Source organism: Bombyx mandarina, chromosome 13 (genome assembly GCF_030267445.1).
Source record: "Bombyx mandarina strain Sakado chromosome 13, ASM3026744v2".
Classification (NCBI taxonomy): Eukaryota; Metazoa; Arthropoda; class Insecta; order Lepidoptera; family Bombycidae; genus Bombyx; species Bombyx mandarina.
The window spans coordinates 16757684-16767431 of NC_143220.1; the positions used below are offsets into that span (position 1 = coordinate 16757684).

General features: G+C 41.6%; 1 long non-coding RNA gene across 1 annotated transcript; it reads right to left on the reverse strand.

The window, feature by feature from the left end:
* Window positions 1-3167: 3167 nt before the first annotated feature.
* LOC149501699 (uncharacterized) lies at window positions 3168-6763 on the reverse strand. Its single transcript, XR_016324054.1, has 2 exons — window positions 5605-6763; window positions 3168-5435 (listed from the first exon to the last, which is right to left on the reverse strand). It is a non-coding gene; the product is annotated as an uncharacterized LOC149501699 (long non-coding RNA).
* Between the last annotated feature and the right edge of the window lie 2985 nt (window positions 6764-9748).

Below are 9748 nucleotides of genomic sequence, written 5' to 3' on the forward strand. Positions count from 1 at the left end.
CGGAAACAACGTTGCGTGTTTATGCTTCGGAGACATAAAGAATTTCCACATAAATTGAAGATAGGAAAGTAATATTGATTGATAACCCAATTCACGGTGTTTCGGAACTGAAAGGATCGCGCTCGTCCCGGAATATCGCTACCAAATTACGGCTTATCATATGCTCCTCTTCTGGGCTTTTTTTGGGGAAATTCTATGGCGACCATGAGTCTTGTTATCCGAGTAGGTATACAGCATTTGTCGATTTATAAAATTTAAACTTTTTTTTTAAATCTTAATTGTCATACAAATTGACATTAGTATTTTTGAGTAGACCGGTTTATGAACTTATGTAATTAATATGTGACGGTATCATCATCATTATCCTGTCCTTCTCCTAGTCACCTGGGGTCGGCGCAACATGTTTTCTCCTTCCATACTCTTCTATCATATACCATTTCTTCACTCACTCTCCTCCTACCCATATCGTATTTCACACAATCCATCCATTTCTTCTTAGGTCTACCTCTTCCTCTTCCTCTCGTAATATGTGACGGTATATCAATCAGATATCAATCTCAACGGGAACGGTCATGTAACAATTGAGCAATTTTTTAGAAATAATTGACATAAAAAATCTTATACATATATGTAAATATATCCAACAAAACGTTGTTCGTTAAATAAAAGCTAGTAACAAATTATTTATTATATTACAATCATCAATCATATGCGATAATTATACATAGTACTATCATCAACCAGAGGCGAGAAGGAGACAAGCAAAAATAAAATAAATTTTTTGTTCAATGGAAAAGATTTTATCATAAATTCGTTTCTCTGTGACGAAAATAAAAATAAATTCAATGTTCTTTTATCGAGATCGTATCAATCTACTTTTGTTTGCATCGCTTTTTTCACCTCATAATAAAGACGGGAGGGAGCCTTTAAAAGTCGGTTTTAAACGTAATACGTTATAAAAGTGGCGTTGCTTTAGAGCTTTCTGTGGTATCGTTGGAAGCGACTTGCGGATAAATGATTGATAGCTCGTGACGTCACTCACAGTGCGCTGTCATGCATCACATTCACTTCGAGAACAGCGAAAATGTTTCAAAGAATTTTGGAGCAGTGAGAAAAATCAATGAAACAATTACTAAGTAAATTGTCATAGGCATTTACTTTAAACAATATGCTATTTTCAATTTGGATTCTACAGATAACCAATTTCTGAATAACTTATTGGCTCTCAACTACTCATCTGCTCATCATTTGTCCGAAGTTACTTAATATTATTTTATAACTTTATCTTTATTTGATAATTCAATATCTGTATTCAAGTGGAAAATTAAAGAAAAATATACCATCTGTTAGCCAGTCAATTTTAAGCTCATCGTGACTTAAAGGATCGCTTAAAACGCCTGATGCGTCCGTACTGGGTGCGACTGTGCCGGTGTTCGAATCCCGCAGGCAGTTATCAATTTTTCTAATGAAATACTTACTTAATAAAAGGTCATGAATACCGTCAGAAATAGTTATATTTAGCGGTATATATCTATATGTTGTATGTGTGTATTTTCTTTAATAATGTATTATTAACACCGCAAAATACCTTCTGTATCTTTATCTTTTCCAGAACTTTTCTTAATTAAGCGATTGTCTGGGAGAAACTGCTTTTAGCGATAATACCGCCTATTGTACAAATGTATCTGCTTGTTGACTGTTTTGTAATGTTAATTGTGTTTTGGTGTGCAATAAAGTATATTCTTTCTCTCTCTCGCTCTCAGAAACGACTTCCATGCTGAAGTAATAGCATCATGTAATATAAATTAAATCCCACAAAAAAATTGCGTAATTACTGCTGGTAGGGCGTGTAGTGAGCTCGCACGGGTTGGTACCACCGGCAGGCGTTGTATTATAAAATTGAGACTTAGAACTGATGTCTCAGGTTGGGTAGCTGTATTTATGTTGTGGATATCTATGGTCTCCGGTAACCATTTAACATCAGGTGGGCCGTGAGCTCGCCAACTATCTAAGCAATAAAAAGAGTTGGTCAGGGTCAATTAAAATCGTTCTCAAAACTTAAAACGGGAATAATTAACAATCTTAAAGTAATTGACATAGACCAATGTAATTAATTTACTAAACTAGGTACAAATAGTTTTTTACTAAGGTGCATCCGTGTGAGTCCGCATATAATGCGAAAACAGCTGGCGACTCCCCTAGCTTTGTCATGTCCGTGGATTCTGTGCGTCAGTTCATTTCTAAATACAATTTCATTGTGTTTAATGTAAGTAGTTTTAGGCAAATAGATTACGGGTAAATCTATACATACAAATAAATCAAATTGGAGTGTCTGTTTGTAATAATAAAATAACTAACCACTTTTTACTAAATGCGTAAATGTATATGTAAGCTTGAGGGTAGATATTATCTTGTTGAACACCAAGTAAAACGAAGTCACCTTTGGTTTCTGATTTAATCAACAATATGTTAACTTGACAATTCACTTTAACACTTGTCCAACTTTAACCAGTACGTACAACAGTCACTGAATCACACAACGTAACAACGATATAGTAAGTGCACCGGGCAAACGCAGTCGAACGAATGTTCATTTCAAGGCACGTTCCGCCTTTTTATACTAGCCGGCGCAGCTGGCTTATGAGTCACTTCTGTTGCAGCTGTTGTTTACGAGTGGAACGACACGGCCGGCGCACCTGGCTTGTGTGAGTCACTCCTATTGCACGTGCTATATAACATAAATATCGTTAACGCCGTCACGGCCATACTGACGTGCGCTCGTCCTCGTGCGCGCATTCTTATGGTATGTCTGTGAACAACAAACGTGTTCGTTCATCCTGACATTAACGGATGCAACTTAAAACGTGGTCTATGATATTAACAATCTAGTACGGTTCGGTTCGCATAATTCTTCAGAAAATCCTACACTGGCTATAAATAACCTTCAGACTGCTTACATACCTGGGCCAGTTCATTTAAAACTCTTCAGGTATGTAAGTATGTCCCTTTTAACTTAAACCGGAATTGTTATCCCTTCAGTTTTTCGAACTGGACCGGATAATGCTAGACCGAATCGCAATCCCTGTAGCTAATTGTTGTGGCTAATCTGGATGAAAATCCCTATAGCCAAGCCATTGGACCGGACAGACCCCTCAATGACTTCACACTTTCTTTTTTTTTTTTTTTTTTCTCTTTTTTTTTTGCTAGTCCGGATTAACATCTCTCTAGCCACATACAATTCTCTTTTTTTTTTTTTTTAATCTGCGTGTACGGTAGCGTTTGTTAAAACATTTCTTAAACCAGAACATTTATACGGAATTTCTTCAGAAATAGTGCGAGACCGACCATCGTTTTCTACATTTCCAACACCTGCACCTGAGGTGCCTGAGCTTACAGACATTGTATCACTACCCACAGACTATGTTTGCTGTATCGCTATTTGCGGACAAAAATGTCGCTTCTATTGTCAGTGATAGAGTCGTCATCATTAAGATCAGTTTCATGAACAAGATTAATTAACCCATCTGTGTACGCCGTCACGTCATCGTCACTATAATTTTCAGAAATTTCTAGTAGGCCTGACGGGCCTCCAGGTATTTCACGTAAGTTTTCATGGGGAAATTTGTACACTCTATTAGAACTATTTACATTTCTCAATTTATACCTATCGTTTTCCAAAACTACAGTAATGTTGAAGGGACCTTTACATTTTCGGTCAACTTACGAAAACAAAATCCCCAGCGGAAAAGAGGTTGACTTTAGCTTTGCCTCGACTAAACCAAGCTTCTGTTTGTGCCCTTTTTTTATGTTTTCGCCGGTCTTCGACCGTGCTAAATCAAGATCTAATCTAGAGGGATTATCACTCTGTTGAAACTTTAAGATATTTCAAGTGAACTACCCTGAACGGCAAACGTCTATTCTATTGGAGTAAACCCTGTTACTCGACAACGTGCACTATTAAGGGCGAGTTGAATATCCCCTAAGTGCTCTTACCATCATGATTGGTCTAAGTTACTTTCAGATCAAAGAGTGACTTGTTCATGAAACCGCTTACCATTGAATAAATTACTATGACTTTGTTTTATAAGACTACATTCTGACCCTGAATGGAACATAAAGGGGAAGCCAAAACCACTTATCTGTAACACACTGAAGCTCTGGAACACACGTTGACGTCTCTGGTTGCACCTGCCACAGCACCTGGAGCAGTGTCGTTTTTCTTCTTGTAGCGCATGGAACACCCAGAAGCTACATGACTCGCATCACCGCACACGTAACAGCTGACTTGCAGGCGAGAGTCGGGCGCCCACGGATGAGGAGGTTGTTCAGGTTTTGCTGGAATATCGAAAAAAGTTTGAGAGCAGTATCTGTCGCAACACCCTTCGGCACGATGCCCAGGTTTTCCGCAGAAATGGCAGCTTCCACGGAAAAAAACTTCGAGAGCGTTTTGGTTCTTTATCAGGATCTTCGTTTTTTCTTTTGAGGGTAAAGCCACGTAATGTGTGAAATAGACGATTTTTTGTGGTAATAACGACAGAGTTCAATTCCCGACGGATTCTTTCATCACACTGCGACAGTATTGATATAACAAATCCGGTGGCTATTTGTTCTGGCACATTAGCGTCGGGAATCTTCTTTATAAGTTGCCATAGCCGGATACCGGCTTCAGCTGGTCCCTTTTTGCTTTCCATTTCAAATTTAATAACCAGGTCGAAGTGGTCTTGCATAATTAGATAATTTTGTCAGCATCTCTTTAATAGTAGGCCAGGATATCTTACCAGGCTGTATTTTTGCGAGGCAAGTAGCAGCTCGAGCCTTAAGCGAATGTGTGAGAGTCAAAATTAAATCGACACCATCCAATACTTCAACTACTTTAAACGGCCCTTTAAACTTCGTATCTAATTTCGTTTGATTATGCTCTTCGTATTAATGTGTGGACGAGCTCACAGCCCACCTTGTGTTAAGTGGTTACTGGAACCCATAGACATCCACAGCGTAAACGCACCACACACCTTGAGATAGAAGTTCTAAGGTCTCAGTATAGTTACAACCGCTGCCCCACCCTTCAAACCGAAATACACCACTGCTTCACGGCAGAAATAGGCAGGGTGATGGTACCCGTGCGGTCGATGGCACTATACGGAGCACCCGTCTGGTGCCACGTCCTTACCCACGAGAACGTCGCCGCGCTGCGACGCCGGCAGCGCGCGATCGCAGTCAGAGTTATTCAATGATACCTCACAGTCTCCTACGAGGCGGCGCGCCCTAGCGCAAGTGCAGCGGGAGCGCGGGGGCTCCAATATCGGCAGTCCGTGCTGGAGGCGTGGTCTCGTCGTTTGGCGGACCCGTCGGCCGGCCTCCGTACCGTCGAGGCGATCTGCCCGGTTCTCGCGGACTGGGTGGGCCGCGACCGCGGAAGTCTCACCTCCGGCTACCTGTGCAGACTCACAAGACATTTTACGCCATGCAAACTTCTTACCGCAACAAATCTTACCAGCCACCACGCAAACTACAATTTTACGGGTTCCACCTCTCTTACACGATGTTACTCCCACACTGAGGAAGCCAACCGCGAACACATGTCAAGCACGCACAAGCACGCACTTCACCGGAAAAACCTGAATCCGCCAGCGGAACCCGAACACCGCCGCATCGCCAGACACGAACGCACCGGACGTCTTATCTTACAGGTCACGACGACTTCAGATGTGTCAATTTTTCTTCCCCACGGAAACTTGCTTGCTTTCTTGTTTGCTTGCTTGCTTGCTGGAGCCCGAAGTCATCGAACGTGTAGTGTTATTGGTATTGAATCGAGTAGATTCTAAAATTTCAGCGACAATTCACAGTCTCATGTCCTGGTTTACTGTACTAGTGCCATGTAACTCTAGCAGTAGTCATTGGCTTAAAAACGATTCGTGTCGGAACTACCCACTCGTCATGACAGATCCATTATTGCGATCGAAGTTTCACTTGAGATTTGCACTTGCCTTAATTTCTTGCAATAGCTTGTTACGTGTTGTATTTCCGTTAGTAAATGCCATGTGATGAAGTTGACAGTCAAACTGGGCAACATGAGCCAGAACGTAAGATGTGACGATTTCTTCGTGGCTCAGATCTTCCATCGAGGTAACAGAGACGTTATTACACGACTTACGTATGCTGCATTCACGCTCTTGTGGCGTACCACTACTAGTATTCTGATCTGCATCATGTTTTTTTGCTGTACTTCGAACATGTTCAAACACGTCACGCCAGTGAGAGTAGAGTCCTGATCTCACTTCTGATGTAAGCTTGAGGGTAGATATTATCTTGTTGAACACCAAGTAAAACGAAGTCACCTTTGGTTTCTGATTTAATCAACAATATGTTAACTTGACAATTCACTTTAACACTTGTCCAACTTTAACCAGTACGTACAACAGTCACTGAATCACACAACGTAACAACGATATAGTAAGTGCACCGGGCAAACGCAGTCGAACGAATGTTCATTTCATTTTTTTTTTTTTTTTTTTTTCCTACCTAAGCTGAGAGCCTTGAGAGGCTATGTCAGCGTAACCCTAACTTTAGTAGGTGAGCTCACGGGGCTCAAACCTGATGACGTTGCTAACACGAACCCTAGCAAGAGCCGTGCTTCGCAGAATCTACCACCGGATCGGAAACGCGACCCACTGAGAAGATCCGGCGAGAAACTCAGTGGGCTGTGTCTGAGAGTTAATTTACTCGTCGAGCCCTTCGTCGCAAGCGACGGGTTCGACGAGAACGGTGACCGGTGCTTGAATTACCTAAAAGCACCGTTAGTGGATCGGGCGGATCCGAGATGACGTGTTTTGGGCGACGTCGACTGCTTTCCATTCTGTCCGCAGGATCGGGAATGTAGTTACCGGCGGCCACGATGAGAGGGTTCTCGTGTCGTGCCGCTTTATCGAAGTGGCGCATGGACGCCGACTGCAGATACTTACTGATGGACTCTAAGTCCAGGTCGTCATGGAGGTCGACGTTCCTGACGAACCACGGGGCTCCGACGGCTATCCTGCAAAAACGGGATTGAATGACTTGGAATGATTTTAAGTGTATGCGGGCCGCGTGAGCGAACACTACACTTGCATAGGTCATGACGGGGCGTATGCAAGTTTTGTAGAGTGTCACCTTATTTCTAAGGGACATTTTACTTCGCCTACATATCATCGGGTAGAGACGTCCTAGAATGAAGGCGGCACGGTCGCGTACCGTCTTAATGTGGGGGCGGAATGTCATCCTACTGTCGAGGGTGACGCCTAAGTACTTGACCTTCGGGGCCCACGGTATGGGCTGGTCGAACATCGTGATTGGGCGAACGGTGGGGGCGGGGGTGTTGACGCGCCTAGTCGGGAGAGGGATGCTCAGCGTGGTGTTCGGAGGGCGACCCCTTTTGAAGAGCACCGCTGTGCTTTTCGTGGGGTTGATGTCGATGCGCCACTTCCGGAACCACTGTCCCATGGTGGTAGCTGCGGTCTGAAGTCGTCGATGAAGCAACGCCTTCTTCCTACACGAGTAGTAGATGGCGGTGTCATCGGCGAAGAGCGCCAGATGGGTCTCCGGAGACCGGGGTATATCGTTGATATACAAACTGAATAGTAACGGGGAGAGGGCGGAGCCTTGCGGGACTCCGGCTGTGACGTGTTCATTTCAAGGCACGTTCCGCCTTTTTATACTAGCCGGCGCAGCTGGCTTATGAGTCACTTCTGTTGCAGCTGTTGTTTACGAGTGGAACGACACGGCCGGCGCACCTGGCTTGTGTGAGTCACTCCTATTGCACGTGCTATATAACATAAATATCGTTAACGCCGTCATATACACAGTACATATACCAAAATAACATTTTTTGTCTATCTGTCTGTCTGTTTGTTCCGGCTAATCTAATTTCTGGAACGGATTTACCGATTTTGACGAGACTTTTACTCATAGGTATGATATAAGGAGTAACTTAGGCTATTTTTTTAGAATAGCTTCGCCCCGCTGCGTCACCCGCGGTACGCCTATAATCGCGGGTAGCATCGCGGGACTCAGCTAGTAATAAATAAATTTGATTTGATGAAAAACAAATTGGATAAATCTTTTTTGGACACAGCTTGTTAAGTATACCTTTTTTAGTAGTCACCAAAACTATTTTAATTTTCGGGAATCCAATTAGCCCTAAGTACACATATGTATAAGTACACATTGAATAGCATCAATGATGTAGCCAAGAAGTCGGATTGAAACAATAACAAATATCGACGTAGACCATCATATTTATACAAAGTTGTGAATCTTTGTATATATCATGTATCACATATTTACTCCCAGTATACTGCTTAATGTTCGGGATGGCAGACTTTCTGCAAACTCATAAATAGAATTCGACGGAAAAGTTCGTCGACATGAATCCACGGGTGTTTGTACATCATTTCCTTATTTCAAAATATTCAAATGTAGGGTGAAACTCCGGCTGCCAGATATATCGCACTGTTAGAGTTAGCTTTGAGCAAAACTTTAAAGAGCCGCAAAGGTTCATTTGGATGGAACTTGGCATGTAATTTGCATACTTATTTACATTATCTCTGCTGCACACAAGTGGGACCCTTTATTATCAAATTCGTAATACAGGGGAGGAGCAGAACACACCGTCTGAATACAAAGTCGAAGTCGAAAGTGATTATCGCCAAATTGCATGCAAAAATCCTCCGATTAGCAAAGCAATAAAAAGGGGCTTTAGCTAAAAAAAAAACTTTTGGATTGCACACAATTTTTGCTAACGTTTATTTTCAAAAAAAAATTTTTCTGGAAAACGTACTTACGTACGTATCTTGATTCATTATTCTAAAATATACGTTGAAAAATCATTTTTTATATTTGCGTATTCATAAATACAGGGCAACACAACTTAGGATGATTGTTTTCATTTTTAAATATGAATAAATAAAGTACAATATCATGGTAATTCGATTTTTCTCTAAAGTGGATTTGAATTTTTTTTAGTGATATCGTGTAATCTAATTTCATTGCTTTTATGTCATTTTAGATATAATATATTTTTATAATTGTGCTGTTGAAATGTTAATTTTTATTTAGAAATTACATATTTGACACCTTTCAATTAAAATGAACCAGTCAACTTACTTCGCCTTATTTCGCTATAGAACGAACTCTCTATATTAAATGATTTTTTAGTTCGGCTAGCTACATAAGCTTGTTTTTTAGTGTGACAACAAATATTTTAATTTACAATATTTTCAGGCGATCTAGTCTTTTTGGTTATTAATTTAAAAAATCCAAAAAGTGCATTGAGCTTTTTTTTTGCCTACTGCCTCAACTCCCAGTAGCCTGGGGCTGTTCTGGCTTCACCGATACTGGCAGGCGAGCTTACGGCGCTATATCTAAAAGAATTTGCTAGCATCTGCCGTAGCAAGTGTAGTGCTTCGCTGGTTGTACTATTGGATTCGACCCACTGAGGAGATCCGACGAGAAACCATTGTGTCTATGTCTCAGTGGGATAAATTATACGTCGGACTATTCGTCGGGTTCGACGAGAACGAGGTCCAGTGTTTGTAATTGAAAAGATCACCGAGATTGAATCGATAGAATCCGAAAAACATGTCTGCGGCAGCGGAGATTGTTCGCTGTCACGTCATTTGCGTCAGCCATAGAGTTTACAGTGGAATAAGAGGGTTATCGTGCCGTGCTGATTTCCTGAAGAAGCGTCCTGACGCTTTCTTCAGATACTTAC